Below are 13,745 nucleotides of genomic sequence, written 5' to 3'. Positions count from 1 at the left end.
AGAAAAATGGCATAAAAGAACCAACCCTTCTTCAAGGGTCATTTAAGCTCCACTTGCACAAGCAATCTGTTTCTCTTTCTTGACCACTGCTTGTACTGTGAAGATTCCTATAAGAGAGGCTTGAGTGCCTGGGCAGCCTTGGCCAGGTATGCTAGGCAGCTGTTTCTACCTCTTATAGACTAGAGCACATGTAACTGTCTTATATTGAGTCAGACCATTGATATATCAGGATCCAGATCACCTGTTCTGGCCAGCAGCAGCTGTCCTGGATCTCAGGTAGATGCCTTACTCACTATCTGCTCCCTAATATTTTTAACTACTGATTGCAGGGATTAAACCTGAGACCTTCTGCAGGCAAAGCAGAGGCTCTGCCAATGAGTCATGGCCCTTTTTGTCTCTTATATACCTTTCAGGCTTTTATCCCAGGGACTCCTACCAGCTTGATGACTCTGCAAGATTATATGCAGTCTCTATATCAGCGAACGCTTGATTTACAGTATCACAGGTATGTTAATTGATGTCCATAATTCAAGGAGCGGCAAAATTAATTTGTAGTGAAGTACGTATTAAATACTTTGGAATGGTTTTTACATTAATACAAAATACTGTACTTTACTCAAAATGCTGTGCAAGTCTCTTTTGCTGAGAAAAGAAAGGTAGATAAGCATCTGCTGGGGATGATTTAGGTTCAGTTAATCCCTGGATTGATCTAATTAAAGGTGGGTTGGAATGAAGTATAATTAATTTTGGACTGGTACCCAACAGAATCCTGGAAGGCTTTTATAATTCCTTTTGTGCTAATACTTAAAGAAACCTGTTTAGTCTGCAAATCTCTCCCCCCACCTATTTTTTTCTTTTGGAAAAGTGGGATGCTGAGAAGTTTAGAATGGATGGCTCAAATAGTATGCCTTCTCTTGCATAGCAAATAGGCTCTTATTTGGACATCATATTATTTATTAACTTAATACTGAATACTTTCTCTTAGGAATTCAGTGCATAGAAAATAGAATTGTCATGAGTTACTATCACAGCTGTCTTACAAAGTAAGAGGGATTACTTATGCAAAGGGGCCTAGTGAACTTTGAAAATGAATGGGAATTTGAGCCCAAATCTTCCAGTCCAACTCCAACCAGTTGTCCAGTGTATGCACTCACTGAGAATAATAGATGTGAGATTATCTCATGTTATGTCTTTTGAAAAGCATAGTAAAGTAGGGTTGCCAGCCTTCAGGTGGTAGCTGGAGCTATCATGGGGTTACAACTGATCTCCAGGCAGAGACACCTGCTCCTCCCCTCTGCATTCCACAGAACCCTCCCCCCCAATATATATATATATATATATATCCAGGTATTTCCCATCCTGGAGCTGACAGCTCTACAGTAAGGAAGCCTATACATGTGTGCTTCCTGTGTATGTGGACTCCATTGTGGAGAAGGAGCCAGTAGGCTTATGCCCACTAAACCTCTACATGGAGTAATTTAAATGGGCTTAGTACTTGAACGTGATACTACAAAGGAAGACAGTGGCAAACCACCTCTGTCTGTCTCTTTCCTGCAATGTTCCATAGATGGGGTCATCTTGAGTCATGTGTGATTCAGCAGCACATTCTTCTTCAGAGTTACTCTAGAAGGTTACTGTGTAACCCAACCCCAGTTCTCCTATCAACATGGCTGTATGATACACGTTTGTGGCAGCCATTCATTGTATGCTTCAGATAAGTTCCAGAAGTTATGACTCCAAGCTGCACCCAGTCTACCAGCCACCTCTTGTGGGCAACTGTGACAACCTTCTCATCTATACAGTCTCTTATTGGCAGCCAAAGCAGGAGATTTACTGAGCCCCTAGTTTGTATGGCTGTACGTGGCCAGTGATCTTGGCTCAGCTTAGGATGGTGCAGGATATGCTGACTTGCCTTTAAACGTATTGGGTTGATGCCTTTTAAAAGTACAAGGTTTTGAAGCTGCCCTTGAATCTCAACCCAGTTTCTTGTTGCAGGAGACCTTTTAATTCAGAGGCCTGAAATGAATGCATTTTTGTGCGTGTACTCTATTCCCATGCACAGTGCATTAAAACGCACCAAGCATGTGGAACAAATTTTATATCTCTTTGTGTGCTTGTACATTTGCATAAACACGTAACGGGACAATCACTTGACACAGATGGGTTCAGATTCTAGCCGCAGATGTCTACATGTGCATCTGTGTCTGTCACTTCAGATTGCCTTTCCACGCCAGCATTTGCCTGGCTACCATGTGTTAGATTGTTTTCTGTTGCTTCTCTAATTTGTTTTTATATGCAAGAATACGTTGGGTTTAGCCAAGCTCAGGGAAAAAAGGAACATTGTGAGTACAGTCTTATTTTCTTGCTTCCCAGAGGACATTCTGGAACTGCTGATTCAAGGCCGAGCGAGAGAATGCATAATGTGATAGTTTTATGAGTTCTCTATAAATTCTGTTTGTTTGCTTTTTTTGTTTTGAGAACTGTTGCTTACGAATGAGGCAGATGGAAAACATTGCAGGCCATACTTCCTGAGAGCCATGGCTTTTACAGGGCTGTTCCTCAGAGCAAAATTCCTTGGTGTCGCAGAGGCTTCTTACATTGTTTTGAAAGCATTTGTGGCCTGGTGCGGAGATGCTGCTATCTTGATTTTAAGAACCAGGTTGCAAAACCACATTCAGCTGTTTACTGCTCCGGCAATCCATATAGATTGCTGTGATGTGGTTGGTATCATGTTCTATTAAAATGGATCAAGTAGTTGATAAAGACTCCAAATAAAAACCAAATTGTCAAAGGGAATGTGCTAAACTGGATTAAACCAGTTTTCCTATATATAGATAGGTACAATCTAACAAAGGCTTCTGGGTATCCTATCTAGGCCCAGAGACATATTCATAGATGTTTAGTGATGAGCATTCATATGTATATTATTTTTACACTTGACATGTTTGTGGTTGGAGACACCAACGTGTTTCCTGCAGTAATTGGAAATATATAGTACTAGAAGAAAAGACCATTTATAAAAATGGGCTTTTCTAGGCGGGCGGCGAAGGCGGGGTGGGGCCCTGCACTCACAGGCGGCCACACTTTGTGAAGGGTGCGGCCGAGACCGGGAGCACAGGCTGTCGCTGTGCTCACCGGCAAAGCGGGCCCTGTGCTTCCACCCCCTCCCCGGCGGCACCCCCTCCCCGAGCAAAGTCGTTTGACATGGCAGCCTGCTCCTTTCCCGGTGTGGAGGACTTGCCTGAGGGGGAGTGCAGAGGCAAGGACAGCCGCCTCGCTGGATGGCTGATGTGCCGGAGCACTCAGCCGAGGATGGGCCAAGTAGCCAATGGGGAGCCGTGCTTCGTGCAGCTCCCAATTGGCCACTTAGCCCTCAAGTGCCACTCGGAGGGGCCAATCAGGAGCTGGTTCGCGGCCCCTGATTGGCCCCTCCGAGTTTTTATCGTGGACTCGGCCCGTCCTCTCTCCTCTTCTTTAGCCCTTAGCCTTTTATTAATACTGCTCTGCAGGAGCGGTTACAGATGCTCCGCAGGAGCGGTTACAGATTGCTTTGAACATAGGTGAGTTCCCAGTTCATAGGTGCAAATAAGTATACGTGCACATGCATGCAGTAGGAAGGGATTTGCTTATTAGAAGGCAGATGCTATACCATAATACTAATCCTGCTCCTAAAGATGCCAGCTACAAAGGAAGCAAACTGTCACCCCTCCCCCACCAACCCTTCCCCCCCACAAAGTCCAAGTGTGGTTCTGTTTTAATTAAAGTACTGTGGAGAACTAGCGTTGTATAGAGAATCATTGAATCATAGGGGCTTTCCGCACCGGGATCCTTGTAGCAAATTGTTTGCTGAACGAAAAATCGCCATTTAAAATAGTGCAATTCGTCATTATGCATACCTGACTTTGTAGTGGAATCCAGTTGCGTTTCTATCGTTTCCCACAAGCTTCCGGTCTCAGCAAAAATCGCCAGAAAGGAAGCGCTATTGCCGAGCTCGTCCCGCCCCTGCCCGTCAAGCAGCCAATGGGCAGCCGTTAGCATGCTCCCAAACAGCCCCTTTCCCTTTAAGAAAGGTTTAAAAAAAAAAAACACACACCCATTGCAACGAATATGTGTTGATTCGTTGCAACGGAGAGACCCATCAGCTGGCAGGTGTGTTTGAGCTGTCGTTTCTTCGTTGCCACGCTCCCCCCAAGTGAAAAAAATAAATCCCCCCCCACGGGCCCGATTTTCGGCCGAAAACAGTGTAAAAAATAAAGGGAAAATACATCAGCAAACGGGCTTCCCTGTTGTTTGTGCGTAGTGACTAAACAGCTCTGGGGAGGGACTGAAGCCGGGGAAGCCTCTAAACAGGCTTGCTGGTGGGTTGAACTTCGCTCGCTCGGAGAAAAAAAAATGGCGATCGCTTCGCCGGAAGATCAGAGAAGAGAGCCAGGGGGAGGGACTTTGTAGAAACCACAACAATGGTAACGCACAGAACTTTCCCCGCTAGTGTTGCAGATTGGTTGCAGGAGTGTAGCACTTTCCGGAGGGTGAATCCACTTTTGGGGATTTCCCTGAAAGCGCTACAAGGAAGCGCTTTTTGCGGATCGGTTTCAGGTGTGTGGCAGATTGTCAACGACGTTGTGCATAATGGCAAATCAGTAGCGTTTTCAATTGGCAACCATTATGCGATTTTGAAGGTGTGCGAAAAGCCCCATAGAGTTGGAAGGGGCCATACAGGCCATCTAGTCCAACCCCCTGCTCAACGCAGGATCAGCCCTAAGCATCCTAAAGCATCCAAGAAAAGTGTGTATCCAACCTTTTTTAGAAGACTGCCAGTGAGGGGGAGCTCACCACCTCCTTAGGCAGCCTATTCCACTGCTGAACTACTCTGGCTGTGAAAATTTTTTTCCTGTTATCTAGCCTATATCATTGTACTTGTAGTTTAAACCCATTACTTCATGTCCTTTCCTCTGCAGCCAATGGGAACAGCATCCTGCCCTCCTCCAAGTGACAACCTTTCAAATACTTAAAGAGAGCTATCATGTCCCCTCTCAACCTCCTTTTCTCCAGGCTGAACATTCCCAAGTCCCTCAACCTACCTTCATAGGGCTTGGTCCCTTTGCCCCAGATCATTCTCGTCACTCTCCTCTGTACCCTTTCAATTTTATCTACGTCCTTCTTGAAGTGAGGCCTCCAGAATTGCACACAGTACTCCAGGTGTGGTCTGACCAGTGCCGTATACAATGGGACTATGACATCTTGTGATTTTGATGTGATGCCCCTGTTGATACAGCCCAAAATGGCATTTACCTTTTTTACCGATGCATCACACTGCTTGATCATGTTTAGTTTACAATCCACAAGTACCCCAAGTCTCGTTCACACACAGTGTTACCTAGAAGCATATCCACCATCCAGTAGGAAAGAGAAAGATTGAGTCAAGGTCAGTGACAAAGTGAGGATCTGAACTAGGGTCTCCTGCATCCTACCTCAGTAGGATTCAGCATTGATATACCCAGGGCCAGCATTGATATACCTGAGATGGGGCAGCTGGTCTGGCACAGACTTTCTGGCTGGACTTTGAATATGCCAGATCCACAGGATATGAAGAGCATTTGCGGGCAGGGGCTCATGGGAATTGTAGTCCATGGACAACTGGAGGACCTCAGGTTGACCACCCCTACTGTACAGACCACTCTTCATATTCTGTGGATCTGGCATATTCAAAGTCCAGCCAGAAAGCCTGTGCCACAGGAGCTGCCCCATCTCAGGTATATCAATGCTGAATCCTACTGAGGTAGGATGCAGGATCCTCACTTTGTCACTGACCTTGCCTCAATCTTTCTCTCTGAGCCTAATTTACCATACTGTTAGAACAAAATGGAAGGAAGGTAAATGATAATGTAAGCTGCTCAGAAGCCCAGCTATGCATAGTTTTGTAGTCAGTAAATCTATGTAGTTACAGGAGCTGCAGAACACAACTTCTTTATTGCAACCCAACTCCAACTAAAACATAAGAAAATGAAAGCTAAGGAAAAAACAAATTCTGGGGGTGGAGTTTCCAACCACTCCTCATCAGGCTTCAGATAACTCTTTGCTATTCAGTTTACTACACATAGAATAGAATCAGACCTGTTTTGACACATGTGAACTATCAATGGAAGCTCCATTAAAATGCATTCCTGATAATGGTTTGCTTTATATAAAGGCTGATATCCTGGAGCATGTGAATTCAGTGTTTCATTTAGGCTGAAATTGTGGGTGGTTTTAAAGCCCCATGTACAACCTGTTTTAATCACAGTTATGTACCTGAGGTAGGATAAAGTTCTCCTTACCACTGGGCCCTAGCTACTCTGGATAATTTTGTACTGGTTCTGATTTTCAGAAGGTTTGAATTTAGTGGTTTCATCAAATTGCAATTTTGAATTGAGCAATAGAGTGTTAATTTAAATATATTTCATAGAATTCATGAGTGAGAGTAAACATGTTTATCTAGAGTGCTGATATCTGCAGTTTCAGGTAGTGATGCATCATTGGGTGATTAATTAGGCAATGGACAATTGCTCCCTCTGCATGCCTTATGTTTTGAAGTTCTGGTTCACTGAAAAATTTGGAATGCGATACTATCTGGAAACTATTATGTAGAAGATGTCATTACACTGAGTATGATAGGTTCTGCTGCTGTATAATTAAACATTAATGATACTAGTTATAAATAGTAAAACTTGGTTGGATCTGGCCCAGACTTCCATGGGTGGGTGATTTTCACTAATCTCTTCCTGCAGTCCAAAAAAGGCTCCTGAAATGCTGCTCTAGGGAGACAGGAACCTCAACCCAAAAGCTACACAGAATTGACAAACATTACTTCCCTCCATAGAGCTGCCACCCTTGGACCCTTGAAGCACCAGGATTTTGGAGGTGGACCCATGGGTAGGGTGCCAACCTAGTCTATATCGCCATATCTCACCCATTTGGTCTAGCTTCAATGTATCATTTTGTATTCACTACAAAGCACCAGTTCAGGGCTTCTACAGCTTCCCTGGGATTAGCTGAAACTGTAAAATAGAGCGGTATGTATGTCATTCATTTATTGATAATAACCCAGCTCCAATGTTTGGATAATCTCACCAGTAGTTTAGTGTAAAAGTCAAAGAGCATAGGAGATAAGATGGATCCTTGTGGGACACCAGAGGCCATGAGGTTGAGCAGCAGAACCAGAATTACTGGTACATCCCAATCCCTAGGCAAGTAGGCAGTCCAAGAGAAATACCATGATTGTCAATATTGAAAGCCACTGAGAGGTCCTGGAGAAACAACAAAATTACACATCCTTGTCCATCGCCCCATGCAAGTCAACCAGTAGAGCAGGCTTTCTCAACCTTTTTACCATGGAGAACCCGCTGAAACATTCTTCAGGCTTTAAGAAACTGCATTTTAAGGCTTAAGCAACACATGATGATGTGAAAGTTCCATATAAGGTTTTGGGCCATGCAGGACCACTCATGCATGTAATCCTTTGCTTAATACTACAGTTAAATAAGTTGTGTGAACCATCCCAATTTATTTTTGAATCAAATATTGATCATAAAATCAGTACTGAAGTTCTTTCAATGAATACTCTTGATCTTTTAATTACAATGATTTCTTCCCACATTTTTTAGTGGCCAGAATTAAGGGAAGAACATAGTCCACAGAAACTGCAGGATTAGGATTGCCGATCCCTGGATTATAGCTGATACCTGTACTACAGAGATCAATTCCCCTAGAAGAAATGGCAGCTTCAGAGCGTGGACTTTATGGCCACATTCCACTGCTAAGCTATCTGTGCTAACCCAAACTCCACCCATCTAGAGCACTGCCTCAAATCCCCAGGAATATTCCAAGTCGGAGTTGGGAACCTTGTGCAAGAGCCTTCTGCAAATGTCAGATCAGGGTTACCTTACTTAAAGCAAACAACCAACCTCTGCAGTAGCAGTTCTATGTGTCCCAGGCACACTGAAGCTGAGAAGTCTTTTCTATCCTGCCACAAGTTTTTTTCCCCTTTTTTTGAGAAGTGGCGGGATAGAAATCCAGTCATAAATAAATATCTATTGCAAGATGAGGAGAGGGAAGATACTTTGTAAGAATAGTTTTGTGGATTAATTGGCAAGATTTAGAGCAGTGGTTCTCAACCTTCCTAATGCCGCAACCCTTTAATACAGTTCCTCATGTTGTGGTGACCCCCAACCATTAAATGATGCAAGTGTTCTTTCACAGACATTGACCAATGGCGTGAAATTCATGATTGTATATAAATTGTTTTTTCAACTCAGTTCTGCCTCTTGTCCCACCATGCTGATCTCTCTCTTTTTCGCTACTCCAGACCAGACAAACATTCTATCTCAATCTACCCTGCAAGGCTGTTGTGTGAATGGTGCCTCCTCCTCCGGCCAAGCTGCTTGCCCTGCCACGACCCCTGTAAAAGGGTTGTTTGACCACCAAAGGGGTCCCAGGTTGAGAACCACTGGCTTAAAAGCTTGCAAAAATTTGTAACTAGTGCTGCCTTCTCACCAGTTACCTTTTTGTATGTTCAGTTAGTTTTGGGTTTAGACATCATAACTAGAAATACCAGTGAAGGGAAGAGCTATGGAGGACATATGTCTTTACTTGTGTGCTTAAAAGAAGTGTGTCATGTGCTGGCACATGAATTATTCCTAAATCTCCTCCAATGCCACAATAAGGTTTTTATTTATTGTAGGCATGCATTTTATATTGTACTAATTAATGAGCAGTGAATAATGCTTGTTAGGGTATAGAGGCCATGACACTGGACTAGAGTGCTTTATTTCTTCCCCCTTGTGCCATTTTCCTTTGAATAGTTAATTTTCACTTTGAGAAACCAAGCTCTAATTTTCAAAATATGTTGCTTAGTGGAAAATTTTTCTGATGACTGAACTGGATAGTCTGCGTTGTACTTGCTTGTTCGTTACTGTGCCAGTGGGGGTGGGGGTGGGGGGAGGAATCAGGATGGCAAAAATAGATCAATCCTTCTCTTGCTTGTGGAATGTCTATGTTTTTATTAATAATTACTTCCCATGTTAAAAATAGTACTGAATAGGGTCTCAGAACACTGGGGGTGTGTAGCAATATATATTTTTAGCATATCATACTGCTGATATTTCTGTTCTTAATTAAATAGTTATATCTCTGCTATCAATATCAATATTGCTAATACTATAGATTATGCTTTTAAAGTGTTTGTTTGGTTGAGATGTTTTCTTTTGCTGAGTAACCTGCCTGGAGCTATTAGTCAAGGAATTGGGGATAAATATTTTAAATAAATAAATAAATCTTTGAAATGTGTAGCTTGCTTATATGAGATCTGTGAGGAAAACCATTTTTATGGGTTTGTTCATCCAGTCAGCTAATTTCAAAATGACAGAAATACATTGTGAGATTGACCTTAACCTGTGTAGAGATATTACTTTCCTCTAGGAGTGCATCTAGGACAAATGGGATCATGCCAGCTCAATTCTGCCCATATGCTTGTTTTTGCAGAGCATCCATTTAGCTGGATTTATGAACAAGCAAAATAAAGTACAGTTTATAGCAGGGGTCCACAATATGGTGTCTGTGAGCACATGGTGCCTGGCAACATTTTTCCTGGTGCTCATCAAGTGTTTTGTGAAGTTGCTGGGACCAGATTAGGCTTTTGCCCAGCAAGGCTTCTGATTGCCACTGGAAATTTCACTGGCTATGCAGAGTTTTAAAACACGTTGTTTTGGGAACAGCAGCCACCACAGTACAAAGAACTTCACTGTGTGATTGAAGGTGAACTGCAACAGCCATTTTGTTGCTGGCTCCGCCTCCTGCAGCAGCCATCTTGTGACTATGCCATCATGCTGGGTCAGAGTTCCAAAAGTATCTGCAGGCTGAAGAAAGTTGTGGACCCTTGATTTAGAGCCTTAGATGTCTGCTATTGAAAGTTGTATTTCCTGGGTGACCAGAGAGGACAGAAAACTATAGGCAGAACACAAAGGATTTTGGATGAATCTACCCACTGCACCACGGTGTGGGCAACATCACTTCTGGTTATGTAACCAGAAATGATGTCCTAGCACTGAGCTTTGACAATCCCCCTCTTTGTTTGTGGGGTGCGTGTGTTTTCCCAACCTGTCATGGAGTGGCAGCAGGAGACTATGGCCATTGGCAGGTTGTTGCCCTATGGACAGTTAGGGATCTTGTTTTCATTACAGCCTAACTTAGATTCTGGGTTGAAGTAATTGTACTAGCAGGTATATGTGTTCCACAAAAACATCCCCCCTCCCATTGGCCATACCATATTTGCCCACAATTTATTTGCAAGAGATGAATATACATTTCGTGCTGAAGTTTTAGGGAGGAACTGTTTTTGACCCTAAAAACACTTCTACACAGGGTTTGTGTGTGTGTGTGTGTGCTGCCCATAACTAAAAAGGTCAAGAAAATAAGTGGTAATGGGGAAAATAGCCAATAAAACAGTAACACCTCTCTTTAAACCAGTGAGTGTGGGTGGTTGAGAAGCTTCCAAAGAAGGATTATGCATTTCAAAGATTTCCCCAAGGCTCCACAGCATCCCTGGACTTGCCTAGCGTACTACAGAGCTTTCAAAATCCCCCTCTTTGTGTGTGGGGTGCGGGTGTTTAACTGTACGAGAATGGCAGTTAGACTTCATGATTAGGGCTAAAAATAGTTTTGAGCATACAATATATACACATGTGCAGAAACTTGTTTCACATGGTGATTTTCTCTGGTTGCTCAGTCAAGATGCTCAGAATTGGCAACCAGTTTTGGTTTGAAACGGTAAGAAAATTCAGCCAGCTAATGCTCATGAAATATTGCTGGTGTCTTCTATAAGTCAAGAATGGTAAACAGAACTGCCCTAAACGGAATTATACCCTCCGAAGCCAATTGACCAAGTTTGAGTACAGTGGCGCCTTTAAGAGCAAAGACTCTAGTTAGGACTGCAAGTGTTTTGTCATCTAGTATTTAAAATTTTCCTGGATCGTTCGTCTAGGGTAGGTAACAGAAATATAGCCAAAGCATGCTAAAAACAATTCAAAATATATCCATCAAAATAGCAATAACATATTTAAAATGTAGCCCAAAGCCATTCAAATCCATATGTTAAAGACTCTAATCTGGATCAGCCAAAAGCCCTTCTAAAAAGTGAACTCTTCTGAAAGTGCAGAATGGATGTGAATCTCATGTCCTCTGAGAGGCTGGTGGCAGCGGCTCCCAAAAACTGGTGGTGAACTGACAGGCATTATTATATATCATAAAAGGCTAGGACCGCTCATGTGTGTGAACTCGCAAGAGCAACTGTCTTCGGAAAGAGACTTCATGATCTTCTCTTTGCAGACATCTTGTTTTTTTAGAGAGGAGTTAATGGGAAAAAAAGATCAGAGCACTGACAGGCTAATACTTTGAGACCAATCAAAATCAGCAAGTTTTGTAGGATTCTTCTGTTGTGTTCAACAGAAATAGCAAGAGGTGTTGTATGTTTTGGGTGAGACAAAAATACCTCGTTGACGAGCTGTGGTGTAATGTCAGAAATGTAGAAAATGTCATTTTGGATGTGAAATAGAAACTTTTATTTCATGATTGGTGACATTGTAAGTATGGCATAGGAATGTGGTACATGTATATTTGGGAAACAGGGTTAGACATTTGTACTGGGCTAAAAAAAGAAATGATCTCTTTTGGTATTTTCCTAGATGGCTGGTATATCTCCTTCCCTCTCAACCTTCAGCAAACAACTGTGCTTATGCCCTTGTTGAAAACTTCCAGGTCTTTGGATTTGGGGAAAGATAGCTGATGAGAACAATTAAAATACAGTGTTGTCCAAGGACATTTTCTTTACACTTGGTGGTCCTGTTAGCAGCTCAGCTGAGAGCCTTCAGAAATATTTATCTTATGACCAGATTAATATTTTGCAGTTTATTATTACAAACAAATGAAAAATGAGCATATTGCAAAAGCTTTCCAATATGTGTCTGCTGTGATGAATGCAAAATAAATACAGAGATTTGGCATTTCACAAGGTTGGACGGTGTAAAAATTCTAAGTCACTGACCAGTGGGAATAGGGTGAGTGCAAGGCAGAGTTTCACAAAAATATGCTGTGTATTCCTTCTTTGCACGTTAAAGGAATGTAGCATCCCATCTAAGGATACCTTCAGAATTTCGCTAGTCTGAATTACTTTCTGAATTTTGGAGATTTGTATTATCCAGTTGCATTACTGAAGTGGAGCTGATTAATTTGGGAGTCTCCATTGTTGATTTCCTACTTTTTGAATAGTGTTTATGCAGAATGCTGCAGGTTTCAGCCCCAGATTTTGTGTGTCTGTGTTAAAATACCATGAAAGTGTAGTCTTCATGAGACTTCACAATTGCATCAATATCTTTGTATGCTGTTTTTTGAATGCACATACTTTTCATAGAATCATAGAATCATAGAGTTGGAAGGGACCTCATGGGTCATCTAGTCCAACCCCCTGCACAATTCAGGACACTCACAGCCCAATCGCTCATCTACTGTAACCTGCCACCCCTTTTGTGCATTACTACACGCTTATACGTATGACTGTATCAAGATTAATATTGTCTTCATTTATTCCATGCTTGGTATACATTTGTAGGTGTAAGATGGTATACATTTGTAGGTGTAAGAGAGCCAGTTTGGTGTAGTGGTTAGGAGTGCGGACTTCTAATCTGGCATGCCAGGTTCGATTCTGTGCTCCCCCACATGCAACCAGCTGGGTGACCTTCGGCTCGCCACGGCTCTGATAAAGCTGTTCTGACCAAGCAGTGATATCAGGGCTCTCTCAGCCTCACCCACCCCACAGGGTGTCTGTTGTGGGGAGAGGAAAGGGAAGGCGACTGTAAGCCGCTTTGAGCCTCCTTTGGGTAGGGAAAAGTGGCATATAAGAACCAACTCTTCTTCTCTTCTTCATGGGCGAATCAATCCTGTGGTCCTGTGTCTAGTATCTTATGCATCTTCCCAGGAACAAAACTGAATTAGTTTCACAGTTTGCTATAAAGGAGACCTAAGTGAGTTGTCTTGGGCATGGGTCTGAATGCTGATATATGAAGCTTTGGTGTCATCACTGAGAAAGTCATGTCCACGTTCTGCCTTGTTGAGATTAAGCTTTAGTTAGTTAGTTAGTTAGTTTGCTTATTTATTTATATGCCACCCTCCCCTGAGGCTCAGGGTGATTTACATGGAACTGAAGAGAGAGAAAAAACAGTACAGATGCAATACAGAGGCAATTCCAAAAAAAAAAAAAAAAGAATGCAATAAATAGAACAATAAAACCATTGAAACCTTGACTAATTACTTGGAGAACTGAAACAGTTGGCCAAATCCCCATCTTGTAATGTTAACCAAAGGCTTCATGAGACAATGCAATGCTACTTGCCATACTGAATGCTGGAAGATCCTGCAGGGAACTGATTCCAGAGAGAAAGGGCAACCTGCTTACTTATAGATACTTGGCATTCTCTATACAGTGCTTTAAAAAGTTTTATAAAGATAACAGTTGTATTGTTGGCTCTAGAAGACTGCAATCTAAAATTCGAACACGAGGAAGACAGTAGAAGTAGGAGAAATGACTGAGCTATAAATAGGAGCAAAATGGGAGGGGAGAATTGCAATGGCAGGTTCAGATATCTTTTTATGTGCTTATGCTGGCATAGATCGATGTGAATAAACATTGAGTTGAGATAAAGTTGGAATAACCAGGC

General features: G+C 42.5%; 1 long non-coding RNA gene across 2 annotated transcripts in view; it reads left to right on the top strand.

Moving 5' to 3' along the window:
* The window catches only part of LOC143841270 (uncharacterized), a 621,460-nt gene that overhangs the window by 354,196 nt on the left and 253,519 nt on the right, over window positions 1-13,745 (top strand). The window contains exon 4 of one of the 2 annotated variants that reach the window (XR_013232646.1): window positions 414-505. The exons of the other annotated variant lie outside the window; for it this stretch is intronic. This is a non-coding gene — a long non-coding RNA (uncharacterized LOC143841270). The remainder of the gene's footprint in view (window positions 1-413; window positions 506-13,745) is intronic. 2 annotated transcript variants of the gene reach the window in all.

This window comes from Paroedura picta, chromosome 7, assembly GCF_049243985.1.
Source record: "Paroedura picta isolate Pp20150507F chromosome 7, Ppicta_v3.0, whole genome shotgun sequence".
Classification (NCBI taxonomy): Eukaryota; Metazoa; Chordata; class Lepidosauria; order Squamata; family Gekkonidae; genus Paroedura; species Paroedura picta.
This window is presented reverse-complemented; position numbering and strand designations above follow the sequence as displayed.